Source organism: Orbicella franksi, chromosome 3, assembly GCF_964199315.1.
Source record: "Orbicella franksi chromosome 3, jaOrbFran1.1, whole genome shotgun sequence".
NCBI lineage: Eukaryota > Metazoa > Cnidaria > Anthozoa > Scleractinia > Merulinidae > Orbicella > Orbicella franksi.
Window position 1 is genome coordinate 31,934,254 of NC_138147.1, and position 15,711 is coordinate 31,949,964.

Genomic DNA, 15,711 nt, shown 5'->3' on the forward strand with positions numbered 1-15,711 from the left:
TTCGCCCCATGGGGAGTTCGTCACCACCGAGTTCGCACCCCTGAACTTATTCTAAACTTTCTATTTCGAGTTTGTCTTCACCTTCAATGGATTGAAGAACGAGAAATAAACTTGTTTTTTGTGATTTTGTTTCATCATGCGCACAATGTTGTATTTTTTTTTCCGGTAAGAGAAAGATAAATTTTAAGCACTTGATCGCTAGTTTGGTTGATGTGGGGGCGAACTCGCCATGGGGTGAAACCGGCAGCTACCGTTCCTGAGCCCGTCAGACACACAGTAGAGATATAATAAATATCTTACTAACCTCGTTTTCTCGGTCCGTACTGTAAGTTACGGATCCTCGTTTTTCCCCCTTCGATTTATGGCCCAGAGTAGAGTAGAGTAGAGCAGTACGTTCACACGCGTATTTTGCATTTTTGGTTCACTTTGATGGCATTCGAAACTAAGTTTGATCGAATGACAGATACCGATCTGCACGTGAAGTTGAAGCCTGTGGCAAAAGTGCTTTTAATTAATTAAGTGTTAACTTGTACTGAAACAAAAGATTTTCCAGGACAGGCATTTCAACTGTTGGCGATTTTAGAATTCAATTTCAGATCGCCAGCACTTGAAACAAATATTTCTTGAGAAAATAAAGTTTTGACACTACAAGACAGTGCGTCGCTAAATGTTTCGTACGGTCGAATCTCGATTATCCGGACTTGTTGTGACAAGACGAAATAGTCCGGATAACCGAGGGTCCGGATAATCTAAAATATGAATATTAATGAAGAACAAAACTGATTAAATTAAGAAAGCAACATTTAATCGTGAACCAAGACTAAGGGTGTCATTTCGTTTCTTTTGTGATGCACATTTGTGGTGCCAAGTTTCAAGAACACTGCTGCAATATTTCCAGGGATGTCGAATATTCAGTATTTTATCAATTTTTAGTTGCAAACCTTATGACGTCATCACTGATCTAATTTGCATAATAGAAAAACTTTAGTATCTCTTAAACGGAAAAAAAGGTAATTCAAAAAGAAAAACGCCATTCTGTATTTTGAAAGGCCTTTCAAATAAGCAGAAATTATTTTTCATGTCATATACACTTTAACGTGTTTAACGTATTCAAAAACGTGTTCTTAAACTGAAACAATCTGCAAATCTAATACTACACGACGAAAAGTATACGACCTTTGTTGGCTCAGTATTCGTCTACAAAATGGGCGAAGGTGAGGGGCACGCTTATTCGTGGGGGGGGAGGGGCTTAATTCAAATTTTGGCCGATAGGAGGAGCACTTATTCGAAGGGGGGGGGGGGGGGGACGCTAATTCGAGGATTTCCGGTAAAGCAACTCACTGAATGAGTTAATTTTCCACCTGGAGGTATCTTTTAAAGAGCTGAAGTATAAAGGGAAACTTTGTCATAAATGAAAAGCAATATATATGCTTGAAGTCAACATGTTGGCTACATTTCCCAAGAACTGCATGGTTAATTAATTCACTGTAGTTATCAGAGAAGGAAGGCTGCAACATGCTGATGTTTACGATATCAAATTTAGGATAGACTGGTCTAAAACAGGATACTTCATGGCATTTCAGTTATTGAAATTAAGATTCTGTAGCTCGGAGTGCAAGAGCTTTGAATCTGGCTTTGGATGATTTCGTTGTCTTGTTAACGTATCAACCAGTTTACAGGAAATCTCCTCTTTATCATAAAACTAGTTGTCGACTTGAATTGTCTGAAAGTCTTTCTTGTAATTAAACAGAAACCCCATCATCGTTCAAGGAAAAACACTTCAAAGCAAGTGTAGGAACCACGCTATCACCTGCCACGAAATGCAAATAAAAGCGCCGGGATTCCGAAGGGGTCCGATTGTGGCCGTTAAGAAAAGGACGGATCCAGGGCCTGCCGGAATTTTCTTACAGTTCAACTATCCAACTAAAGATCCATGCAAAAATAATCCGCGATACTGATCTCTGTTTCCAAACCAACCGGATCAAGAGATTCTCCATGTCAAGCTGGAGTGGTAAACAAACGATTTTCATTCATCGTTTTTGATACCAAAAATGGTTTTTTGCTTTTGAGTCTTGGAAAATAACTGCCTTTGATATTACACTAGCCTACTAGGAAAGATTCGTTTAATTCTCTTGATGCATATGAGTGAACATATCGGTCGAGAGACGATATAACCTTGTCTAACACATAAACCAATGCAATGTCTTCACCCAACGGTGTTAGAACGAACACTGTTGCATGCAGTGGTTCCGCAAAGATAAAAGCGAAATTAGCAAAAGAAGGTCATAGCTGAAAACAAATTTTAATTTGAACAAATAAATCTAAAGGAAAAAATTTTATAGTTTAGAACATTCCCTAGAGCAGGTGTAAGGAAGTCGTAGCTAAAGCTAAAACAACATTATTTAAATTGCATTGGTTGCATTGTTTGCTTCGTAAATGATAGTTAATGGTCGACGGTGACAAACATGTTTTGAAGCTGCAAAATTCGGCAACAAATTGCTGATTTTGGAGTAGTTACCTCTCTTAAACAATACTGGAAAAATGTTTTCGTCGTGATTCATATTGTGAGAGTAAATGAAGACAATCGAAGCCTGACTGAAGAGAATTTCAAACAATTTTAAACATTCGAGATTTTGAAACCTTTCCAAGAAACAGGAGAAAGGAAGTTGGAGCTAAAATTAGTATTTCGCAAATTTGTTGCATTGTTTACCAAGTAAATATCAGTGGACCGAGTCGAAAAACTTGATTAAAGGTTTCAAACCCGTTTTGAAGGTGCTTCAGCAAGAGGCAGAACTAGGCAAAAAATTCATTTTGACGTGGTAAGTATATTAAAAGAACACGGAATAGTCACAAGCACCTCACAAATTGATCGTCAAACAGTGGGAGCTTCTCGAAAGTTAGAAAGAACATATAACGAGTTGTTACGAATTAATAGGCAAAATATGCCGAAGGCTCTGGTCTAAAATCAACAATTTAGGGCAGGTTTGCTAAAGCAAGAGATTAATATGACAACATTGTCCGAACCTTGTTTATTAAAACTTAAACATGCCTTAAGGACATTTAACGGGCCATTTAATATTTCGTGGTCCAAGCTTTCTTAATTACCAATAATTGTGACTTCCCATGGGCATTTGGGGTTTGACTGCGGTCCAAAGTTAATGATTGTGTAAGGCAGTCAAGGCCTGCTTTTTCAACGTAAAAGGGGACAAAAGATCCTCTTGTCAAAACTGTCCGAACCTTAAACGGCCTGGTGTACCTTGACTACCTTTGACTCAACTAAACGCAGGTTAGAGGTTTTGAAGTTTAATTAATTTAAGATTTAACGCTATACTGCGACAGAATTAAAGATTTTTGGCGAAGCCTAAATTATGCTATTATCTCCACCGCCGAGAAAAATTCGATCGCATCAGTCTGAATTATTTCCCTAAAAATTACTGTGGGGATCCAAAGGAGCAAGCCTTATGTCTTAAAATCCGCATTTCTGACCAATTATTTTGTGTGACAAACAATTTTTTGACCAATTATTTTGTGTGCGCATTTTGACGGAACTCAGTTGTTATCGATTTTCCAGAAAATATATCGATATTCAGCCAAACGAAGTGTGCTGCAATTTGTCGCAGATTAAGGTGTAATAAAGTTTAGAATATGAGAGAAATTAATTTTTCTAATGTTGGCATCAAATGTTTGATGGTTGATTACAATCGCTCTTCAAAACCGAACGGGAAGTTTTCCACTCTTAAGTTTGTAGTCAATTCGCTTCCACATTTTATTTTATAACACGCAGAAGGGAATTAGACCAGTGCTAAGCAGGCAGTGGTAATATTTATATATATATCAATGAAAATCAATTCTTTTTTATTAACGTCGCTGTGAACAGTCAAATATCTGAAAACATGATAGAATTAAAATTTCACGTCCCGTGTGATCTGTTGGTAGGACTAAGTATTTTATGCAATTCTAAATAAAAAAAAAAAAAAGAAACAGCTGCAAAACTGGACTTTTGCCTCTCGAATTTAATAGAGCTCTTTTTAGCTGCAAAAACGTCGAGACTAGTTGAACCGAATAAATAAAGTCAATAATGCCATTATCAACCTCTTTATATCCACATGCTTCTAACGACTATAAAGGCTTTCTACCTATTTACTTTATTTAATTACATCATCATATAATAATATAATTTCTATTAATTTATGTTAGTCATGACCTCCTTTGAGAAGAATCGTATCCGTAAAATAAGTTAGAGATAATTCCTTGGAACAGACGCGTTCGACAAAACATTTTGAAGTTGATCTGCGTTTGATCTGCGTCGTATTTGGTGGACTCCTTTGCGTTCTCAAAATTTGGTATTCCGAGCGTTTCCGTAATTAGAAACTCTGAACTTTAAAATTTCAAATACTTTAAAGTTTCAAATGGAAATGTTTTCCCCCAAATTCGCCTTAACTGTAGCCTTAAAATATTTGTAAGCGATCTTCCGGAACTTTTTCTGTTACCGCCGAAAACGAGAATAAAACGCCAAGAATGAAAACAATTAGAAGGAATAGCAACGATCACTTAGTGAGCCTTCGGCTTCGGCTGATAACCCCTACCTCGACCTTGATTATTCTGGATATCACAAAAACCTCATCCAATAATTGTTTATAATGGCCGGGTTACTTACTTGTCTTCAAGTTATGCAATTTGACGTTTATTTTGCAGCAGTTGTTACTTCACTGTTTAAAGTAAAAACGCGACGATACATTTTGCAGAGTGACTGTATTCTACTGTCGGAGTTGCCACTAAAACCACTAATCAGGAATTGAAGTTTCCTATTTACAAGGTAAGGAACACTTTCTAAGCATTTTTCAGGTACTTTATTATTATAGTTTTATCCTCCCAGCTTAAAAAAAAAAAAAACATGTTCAATGCTATAATGATAGTTCTTCGAAATCATTATACATTCAAATGCAAAGTCAGTTGAGGTTTTTTAAAACAATTTGAAGAAGAAACGGTAAAAGCGCGTGACGTTTCGCCCGAATTTCGGTAATTATCAAGCATAAAACTGACTGTCTCATTTATGAATTAAGTTTGATACCCCTCTATTCAGATCGAGGGGGGACCTTTTGAGGCCCACAGCAAATTTGAAATTTTGAAAGCATCAAAATCAAACTCCAGATTTGGTGACTTTTCCAGAAATTAACTGGCAACAATTTTTGGTATAGAATGTCATCGGTAAAGGATCTTGATGTTTTCATAGCTATTTTTACCCATTTGGTCGATTTTGACTATTTTCCTCCAAATTTCTAACGTTTCATAAAGATCATGAAATCCTTGGTGACGGACTAAGATCGCGGCTCTTTTAGAAATGATGACGTCAAAGGAAATATTTTAGGACTTGCAATACGTCCTCCAAGCTTTTTCGCATTAACTGTCGATATTTGGGGTTTACACAAATTGTTGAAAATATACAAAAACAGCCATGTTAAAAACAACAACAGACAACAACTGTTTTTCAATACCTCAAAAGACAAAATGACTTCCTGCACATTGATGTAAGCATTGAATTCCTGTTAATTTCATGTCTTCTACAGTTACTAAAAGAACCTGACAAAAACAAAGTCACTTCCTTCCACAGGCAGACGAGTAATTAGTTCTAACAGCAACAAGAAAAAGATAGAGCTCTGAGATGTCTTCACCCGAGTGCATAACCTGGATGACTGTAGGCTTAGTCGAGTCTGCTGCCATAGTAACACTCAACCTCTGTACGATAATTGTTTTTATAAGAAACCGTAATCTCCGCAAGCGTAGCACGTACCTGGTGATAAATTTGGCAGTTATAGACACGCTGGCTGGAGGAGTCGCTGTGTATGCTCTGTTCTATTGGTTTGGAGTAAACTGTAAAGTATGGAGGGGGCATCTAAATGTACATTTGCAAGGTCATATAGTAGAAAATCTACTTTTTTTTTTCCTGCTATGTCCATATTTAACATATCCATTATTGCTTTAGAGCGGGCGTATGCTACTTGTCGGCCTTTAAGGCATCGCGTGCTAAAAAAATGGGTATATGGCCTACTAATTGCCTGTGGTTGGGTTGGACCTGGGTTGCAAATAATTACTTTGGAACTTCTGAAAACAACTGGAGCGCTTAATCTTTACTCAAAGATTGCAGGTGGCTTGATTTGCCTTTTGACCATCTGTGTTTCTTACTCATCCATTGCTATTAAAGTCCGTTGTGGAGGGCAGCCTCAACATCATGGTGCAGCCAGTAGAGAAAGAAAACTGACCAGGACATTGTTGATTGTGAATATTGCATCTTTTCTGTTGTGGCTGCCAGTTGTTGTGTTCTCTATTCTCGTTTATGACGGTCCATTTGAAATGTCCGTTACAGCGAGTAATCATTTATATGCTGCACTTCAGGCTTTACTGTATGCAAACTCTCTTGTCAATCCTATAATATATGCTATCCGCATACCAGGATACAGATCAGCTGTAGCTGCCCTCTTTTGCAAAAAACCTGCTCTTCGTAGTGGCAATAGGCGAGTTGTAGATTTACCTCTTCGTGACTTGTAATACATTATGAAGCGCCATCGTATTTTTCTGCCTGGCTTTTTTTTAGCTTGAAATATCATGATATTAACAACAGTTTTAAGTTTTATGCGCATAAATTGAGATGAGGGAAAGAAATTATTATCTTCGTAAGAAAGTTTGACTTTAAAGACGATTTCCAGTCCGTACTACGCAGTCTCGGCATCCTAATGTTTATGAACATTTATAAGGCTCACTCGATGGTATGCGAGTCGATGTTATTCGTTACGAGTCACATACCTTATCTTTGAGGCCTTTCGAATTCTTTTTCTAGTCCAACAGCTTCATTGGTTTTTACAGCTGCGAAGTTGTTTCATCAAGTGATATGAGAAAGCACGAAGCATAAAGCTTCGACCGCTTCGCGTCCATACTGGCGGTTGTTTCTTCATGTAAGTAGTTACGAATCTTTACTTTTTGTGATGTCATACATGAAACGAAACAAAAAACCTAAACAAACTCTCGAGAGTGCGGACTGGAAATCATCTTGAAATAAATGGGTGAATAAAGTATTCAGGAAAGTTGTCAAGACAACAGATGCTTTATTGTCTAAATACTTAGTATTACATAGAGTAGATAACTAAAACTTATGTCCGTATAGTAACTATTCGCTTTTTTATGTATGGAATGTACTTCTACACCACCTGCTCCCTATTGCTAGACATTACATTTACCTGTAAATTAAAGAACTCCTAAGCTGCAAGTATATATACAACTTCTGTTAGCCTTCATGAAAACTGAAAAGAAAATAGCTCTAAATAAGAGCGCCCTTAACTCTTATAAAAGAAAGTGGAACGTTTTGTTATAAGTAGCTTAAGTACAATATAAGTAATTATGTGTTTTTGCAATTAAAAAAAAAAAAACTATTCGCTTTTTAGTCATCAGAGGCACTTACCTTGGTCATGTTTTTCGTTTTTTTTTTTTATCTTTTTTGGAAGGGAGAAAGTCAAACACTGCTAGCACATAAACGAACAAACAAACAAACAAATAACATTGCCTCCTTCATAACTTTTTTTTTTTCTGGCCAAGGCCCTGGTCATGTTATACGACCTTGAGTGTGATTATGTCCGCTATTTCCTGCACTCAACAATTTTAATGATGCCAGGCTAATATTGGAGCAAAAAGTTTTTCCATGATTTGATTGAATAAATTACAAGGGCCCCTTGATGACAGAGCATCTCGCAATGGACAATGATTATGTTTATTGCCCTAATTGATATAATAATTAGCAAATCGTAAACGATATAGCGTACACTTTTGAGTTATGGACGCACACGGGAGGTTGCTAAGCACAAAAGAAGCGTAAGAGTCGCTCGAGTCGCTAACCGAGTGCGACTCTAGCTTCTTCAGTGCTTAGCAAACCTCCCAAGTGCATCCATAACTCAATAGTGTACAGCTGTGGCGTTTACCATTTTTTTATAACCTAACATTGACACATTGGAGCAAAGAAGTCCTTTTACCGAGCTACATCACATTAGCACACACGTCAGCAGCGTACACCCATGGGCAAATAGTAGAAGATGAATTAACCAATCAGAGCGCGCTCTTTTCTTCAGTTATGTTATAAAAAAAAATATATTTACTGCGAAAACAAACTGTGTTTCTTTTTCATGGTGTGGAATAATTGTCATCTAACAAAACGTCTAACACGGTTTGACACTGCTTGGGATAAAGCAGTAACATAATCTGATACAATGCATACCTTTGGATCCTCGATAACAAAGTCAGGCACTAAACTGCGCTGGATATTCAGCCTTGGAAGGGTCCAGGGTATGAAATCACGCATCAATCAATTAATTCCTTTTAACTGACTGTCGGCCGTTCCTTTTATGTCGCTCTGAGAATGCTTCATGTATCATTCATCAACGAGTTGCTTGGTTTATTTCCTGAAATACAGCTGCTAACCAAGCCTACATTTATTTCAATAAATTGTTTTTTCAAGCAAAGACCAAGGAAAATATAACGACCCTTGCCGTTATGTGCGGAGGCGCGATGGCCTCATGGTTAGTGCGCCCGACCCCGTACCGAGCGGTCCGGGTTCGAGCCCAGGTCTCTCCACCAAGTCTCCACCAAGTCTCCACCAAGTCTCCACCAAGGTGTACCGGCGAATTTAATGCCGGGGGGGGGGGGTAGCCCTGCGATGGACTAGCATCTCATTCAGGGGGAAGTAGAAAAGCTCGTAGTCGCTTTATGCTACTGAAACCGGGATAGTAAGCTCCGACCTGGTGAGCCACTTGTCTCGTATGCAGACTTAACGTTTTTTTAACAAAACTAGCACATGTTTTCTAGGTGTTTCTGAGTTATAAACCTACAATGATGCACACAATGTTATGGTGTACGCGGAGAGTTTGGAAAGCACGAGAGAGAGAGAGAGAGAAAGAGCCTCGCTTTTTGCAAACTACGGGGATCGTGACAGAACTTGTGAGGTCGCGAGAAACGTCGCCGTATTTTAAACTAAAACATTTAGTCTGACTAAAATAAAACTCTTGAGAAATCGCACAAAAAAGGTTATTGTAAAACCGAACTTACCACAGCGGCTAACTTTGATATTCCCCTACACATTTTATCGCCTCTTTACAAATAGTTCGTCATAAAATTACAACTCAAGAAGCTCCATAGCCAGTTCTTAAAGTTTCCTTCCTCATTTCCGTCAGAAATAGTCGACAAAAAGCACTTCTCTTTTTAAGAACCTTGCTCGCCTCAGGCCGCGAGGATCATAAATGAACACACTCGTGGCAGCAAAAGACGTTTGTTGGGCAATAAGGTCTCGTTTGGCCAGGGTGAGCTCTTTACCAATGAACTTAGCTATCTTTTCAACAACTTGTGGTAATTTATAATAAATATATATAGGGTCAATCATAAAGAAGGTAAAATGTTGGAGATCAACTCACTAATGGCATTCATTAGTGATAACTTTGTCTGTTCGGTGATCTAATTTCTGTTCACTTCACAGTGATCCCGAGCAGGGCTCTCAGGACCCGAGCTGCTCCGGAGTATAGCGAGCTACTCATTAGGCCTCCCACATTGATAACATACATCACCTTTATTCCACCTCGGATTTACAAGAGTAGCTGTATAGCTAATTTCTCCGAGAAAGTAATAATTAAAGGAACAAATAAATCAATAAATCAATAAATAATAAATAAATGAATAAATACATAAATACAATAGTATTGATAAAAAGAATAAAAATAAAATCGCATATTATATACGGACGGGTACAATAAACTATTATCTACATAAGTAAAATTGCCTAGATGTTCGAAAGAAATTTGGCATATTTTAGTTCTAAACTCATTCAAGGACATTATTGAGGTTATTGACGTTATTAGGGGAAATGGAAAGCCAATGCGGATTGAACTTATCTTAGCCGAAGAGACAGGCGCTACTTTCAGCGCTCCCCCAAATCTACACTGCACACGTGTATTTCACTTCTGGAAGTCTCTCGCTTTGGACAATGCCAGGGTTAAAGATTCCCCCCCCCCCCCCCACCCCGCCATTTATATCTTTTTTTTTCACGCGCGTGTTTTCGCGCGTTTAATTAGCGATGCGGCACACTCGCGTTTTTGGTGTAGGGATCCCAAACTATGCTTACGTGGCTCTTTAGAAATGGCCCTCTCCCGAATCTCCCAAATCTACACAAGTGTATTTCACTTGTGAAAGTCTATCTATTTGGACAGGGCTTGGGTTAGATATTCTTTCCCATGTCAATTTTCTTTTCTCCCGCGTGTTCTCGCACGTTAAGCGAGGCGGAACACTCGCTTTTAGATGTGGGGATCCCAAACTTTGCTTACCTCGCTTTTTAAAGATGCTAGTTTTAGCCCTCCCCAAAATCTACACAAGTGTATTTCACTTGTGGAAGTCTATCGATTTGGACAGTGCTTGGGTGAGAGATTCTCGCCTATATCAACTTTATTTTCTGTAGTAAGTTCTCGCGCGTTTAGAGATGCGCCCCACTCGCGGTTTTTGGTGTCGGGATCTCAAACTATGTTTACCGGACTTTTTGAAGATGCTAGATTTGGCCCCTTCACAAATCTACACACCTGTATTTCAGTTGTGGAAGTCTGTCTCTTTGGACAATGCCTGGGTTGAAGATTTTCGCCCATTTATATCTTTTTCTCACTCGCGTTTTTCTGCGCGTCTAGCAACGCAGCAAACTCGCGTTTTTGGTTTGGGGATCCCACACTATGCTTATGGGGCTCTTTAAAAGTGCTAGTTTTGGCCCTCCCCCAAATCTACACAAATGTATTTCACTTGTGGAAATCTATCGATTTGGACAGTTCTTAGGTCGGAGATTCTCGCCCAAATCAACTTTCTTATCTTTCGTGAGTTCTCGCGCGTTTAGAGATGGGCCACACTCGCGTTTTCGGTGTGGGGACCCCAACCAATGCTTACCTAACCTTTTAAAGATGCTACTTTTACCCCTCCCCCAAATTTACACACGCGTATTTGACTTGTGGAAGTCTATTGATTTGGACAGTACTTGGGTAAGAGATTCTCGCCTATATCAACTTTCTTTTCGCTAGTAAGTTCTCGCGCGTTTAGAGATGCGCCACACAGGCGGTTTTGGTGTCGGGATCTTAAACTATGTTTACTGGACTTTTTAAAGATGCTAGATTTGGCCCTTTTTCAAATCTACACAGGTGTATTTCACTTGTGGAAGGCTGTCGCTTTGGATAATGCCTGGGTTAAAGATTCTCGCCCATTTGTATCTTTTTTTCACTCGCGTGTTTTCTCGAATTAGTTTAAAATCCCTGGGACTCGGAATTATCGCCCAAGTTATTGGAAATCGACCCAAAGTTGGTCAAAATTACGCTGCCTGTAGCCCGGTCTCGGCAGCTTTCTAGTCACTAAGTGCCGATATTTCGGCCAGACTGCTCATAACCAAGCGTTCAAAAGTTTTTCCTCTGTCCATTTCCCTGGAAACCAAAGTTTTCTCGAATTAGTTTAGAGTCTCTGGGACTCAGAAATATCGCTCAAAATCCTGGAAATAGACGACTTTGAGAACTGTCCAAATAAATAGACTTCCACAAGTCAAACGCACGTGTGTAGATTTGGGGGAGGGGTAAAAGTAGCATCTTTAAAAGGTTAGGTAAGCATTGGTTGGGATCCCCACACCGAAAACGCGAGTGTGGCCCATCTCTAAACGCGCGAGAACTTACGGAAGATAAGAAAGTTGATTTGGGCGAGAATCTCCAACCTACAAACTGTCCAAATCGATAGACTTCCACAAGTGGAATACGTTTGTTTAGATTTGGGGGAGGGCCAAAACTAACATTTTTAAAGAGCCCCGTAAGCATAGTGTGGGATCCCCAAACCAAAAACGCGAGTTTGTCGCATTGCTAGATGCGCGGAAACACGCGAGTGAAAAAAAAAGATATAATTGGGCGAAAAATTTTAACCCAGGCATTGTCCAAAGCGACAGACTTCCACAAGTGAAATACACCTGTGCAGATTTGAGAAAGGGCCAAATTTAGCATCTTTAAAAGTCCAATAAACATAGTTTAAGATCCCGACACCAAAACCGCGAGTGTGGCGCACCTCTAAACGCGTGAAAACTTACTAGCGAAAAGAAAGTTGATGTAGACCAGAATCTCTTACCCAACTACTGTCCAAATCAATAGACTTCCACAAGTGAAATACACGTGTGTAGATTTGGGGGGAGGGCTAAACGTAGCATCTTTAAAAAGTTAAGTAAGCATTGGTTGTGATCCCCGCACCTAAAACGCGACTGTGGTTCATCTGTAAACGCGCGAGAATTTAGGAGAGAAAAGAAAGTTGATATGGGCGAGAATCTCCATCCTAAACACTGTCCAAATTGATAGACTTCCACAAGTGAAATACACGTGTTTAGATTTGAGAAAGGGCCAAATCTAGAATCTTCAAAAAGTCCAGTAAGCATAGTTTAAGATGCCGACACCGAAATCGCGAGTGTGGCGCATCTCTAAACGCGCGAAAACACGCGAGAAAAAAAAAATATAAATGGGCGAGAATCTCCATCCCAAGCATTGTCCAAAGCGACAGACTACCACAAGTAAAATTTACGTGTGTAGATTTGAAAAAAGGGCCAAATCTAGCATCTTTAAAAAGTCCAGTAAGCATAGTTTGAGATCCCAAAACCAAAACCGCAAGAGTGGCGCATCTCTTAACGCGGGAGAACTTACTAGAAAAGAAAAGTTGATATGGGCGAGAATCTCTCACCTAAGCACTGTCCGAAGCGACAGACTTCCACAAGTGAAATATACTTGTGTAGATTTAGGGGAGGGCTAAAAGTAGCATCTTTAAAAAAGTTAGGTGAGCACTGGTTGAGATTCCTGCACCTAAAACGCGAGTGTGGCGCATCTCTTAACGCAGGAGAACTTACGAGAGAATAGGAAGTTGATAGGTGCGAGAATCTCTCACCAAACCACTGTTCAAATCGATAGACTTCTACAAGTGAAATACACACGTGTAGGTTTGGGGGAGGGCTAAAAGTAGCATCTTTTAAAAAGTTAGGTAAGTATTGGTTGGGATTCCCGCTCCTAAAACGCGAATGTGGCGCATCTTTAAATGCGCAAGAACCTACAAGAGAAAAGAAAGTAGATAGGGGCGAGAATCTCTCGCCCAAGCACTGTTCAAATCGATAGACTTCCACAAGTTAAATACACGTGTGCACATTTGGGGGAGGGCTAAAAGTAGCATCTTTAAAAAGTTAGCTAAACATTGGTTGAGATCCCAGCACCTTAAATGCGAGAACTTACGAGAGGAAAGAAGTTGATATAGCCGAGAATCTCCAACCCAAACACCGTCCAAATCGATAGGCTTCCACAAGTGAAATACACGTGTGTATATTTGAGAAAGAGCCAAATCTAGCATCTTCAAAAAGTCCAGTAAGCATATCTTGGGATGGCGACACCGAAATCGCAAGGGTGGCGCATTCTTAACGGGCGAGAAAACGCGAGAAAAAAAAGTATAAATGGGCGGGAATCTCCAACCCAAGTATTATCCAAAGCTACAGACAACCGCAAGCGAAATACATATGTGCAGATTTCAGAAAAGGCTAAATCTAGCATCTTCAAAAAGTCCAGTAAGCATAGTTTGAGATCTCGACACCAAAACCGCGAGTGTGGCGCATCTCTAAACGTGCGAGAACTTGCTAGCGAAAAACATGTTGACATAGGCGAGAATATCTTATCCAAGCACTGTCCAAATCAATAGACTTCAACAAGTGAAATACACGTGTGTAGATTTGGGGGACGGCTAAAAGTAGCATCTTTAAAAAGTTAGGTAAGCATTGGTTGGGATTCCCGCACCTAAAACGCGGGTGTGGCGCACCTCTAAACGCGCGAGAACTTACGAGAGAAAAGAAAGTTGATATGGGCGAGAATTTCTTACTCAAGCACTGTCCAAATCGGTAGACTTCCACAAGTGAAATGCACGTGTAAAGATCTGAGTAAGGGCCAAATCTAGCATCTTTAAAATCTCCAGTAAGGATAGTTTGAGGTGCCGACACCAAAATAGCGAGTGTGGCGCATCTCTAAACGCGCGAAAACACGCGAGAGAAAAAAAATATTAATTGGCGAGAATCTTCAACCCAAGCATTGTGCAAAGCGAGAGACTACCATAAGTGAAATACACGTGAGTAGATTTGAGAAAGGGCCTAATCTAGCATCTTTAAAAAGTCCAGTAAGCATAATTTGAGATCCCGACAACAAACCCGCGAGTGTGGCGCCTCTATAAACGTGCGAAAACTTACTAGAGAAAATAAAATGGATGTAAGCAAAAATCTCTACCCAAGCATTGTCAAAATCGATTGACTTCCTCAAGTGAAACACACGTGTGTAGATTTGGGGGAGGGTTAAAAGTAGCATCTTTAAAAAGTTAGTTAAGCACTGGTTGGGATCCCCGCACCTAAAACGCTAGTGTGGCGCATCTCTAAACGCGCGAGAACTTACGAGAGAAAAGAAAATTGATATGGGCGAGAATCTCCAACCTAAGCACTGTCCTAATCGATAGTTTTCCACTAGCGAAATACGTTTGTGTAGATTTGGTGGAGGGCCAAAACTAACATTTTTAAAAAGCGCCGTAAGCATAGTTTGGGTTCCCCACACCAAAAACGCGAGTGTTCCGCATCGCTAAATGCGCGAAAACACGCGGTTGAAAAAAAGATATAAATGGGCGAGAATCTTTAACCCAGGCATTGTCCAAAGCGTTAGACTTCCACATGTAAAATACACGTTTGTAGATTTGAGAAAGGGCGAAATGTAGCATCTTTAAAAAGTCCATTTAACATAGTTTGAACGCACGACACCAATATCGCGAGTGTGGCGAATCTCTGAACGCGCCAAATCAATCGAGAGAAAAAAATATAAATGGGCGATAATCTCCATAGCAAGCATCATCCAAAGCGACAGACTTCCACAAGTAAAATACACGTGTATAGATTTTGGGGAGGGCCAAATCTAGCATTTTTAAAGAGCCCTTTAAGCATACTTTGGGGTCCCTACGCCAAAAACGCGAGTGTGGCGCATCTCTAAACGCGCTAGAACTTACGAGAGAAAAGAAATTTGAGATGGGCAAGAATCTCCAACCTAAGCACTGTCCAAATCGAAAGACTTCTACAGTAAAAAATACACATATGTAAATTTAAGAGAGGGCCAAAACTAGCCTCTTTAAAAAGCCCAGCGAGCATAGTTTAAGATCCCGATACCAAAAGTCCGAGTGTGCCGCATAGCTCAACGCGCGAGAAAAGAAAAGGGAAAAGTAAATTGACATCGTTAAAAATATCCATCCAAGCACTGTTCAAATGGATAGACTTCCACAAGTAAAATACACGTTAAAGATTTGGAAGAGGGCTAAAACTAGCATCTTTAAAAAGCGAGGTAAGCAAAGTGTGGGATCCCCACATCTAAAGGCGAGTGTTCCGCCTCGCTTAACGTGCGAGAACACGCGGGAGAAAAAAAAAATTAACATGGGAAAGAATATCTAATCCAAGCACTGTCCAAATCGATAGACTTCCACAAGTGAAATAAACTTGTGTAGATTTGGGGGAAGGCATTGGCATTGGTTAAAATCCCCGCACCTAAAACGCGAGTGTGGCGCATCTCTAAACGTGCGAGAACTTGCGAGAGAAAGAAAGTTGATATGGGCGAGAATCTCTTACTCAAGCACTGT

The 15,711-nt window shown here is 39.8% G+C and overlaps 1 pseudogene across 1 annotated transcript; it reads left to right on the forward strand.

Annotated features, from left to right (window-relative positions):
- Window positions 1-4,325: 4,325 nt before the first annotated feature.
- LOC145482067 (opsin-VA-like) lies at window positions 4,326-6,606 on the forward strand (annotated as a pseudogene). The gene is made up of 2 exons (XR_014048720.1): window positions 4,326-4,816; window positions 5,612-6,606. The product of XR_014048720.1 is annotated as an opsin-VA-like (transcript).
- The last annotated feature ends 9,105 nt before the right edge of the window (window positions 6,607-15,711 follow it).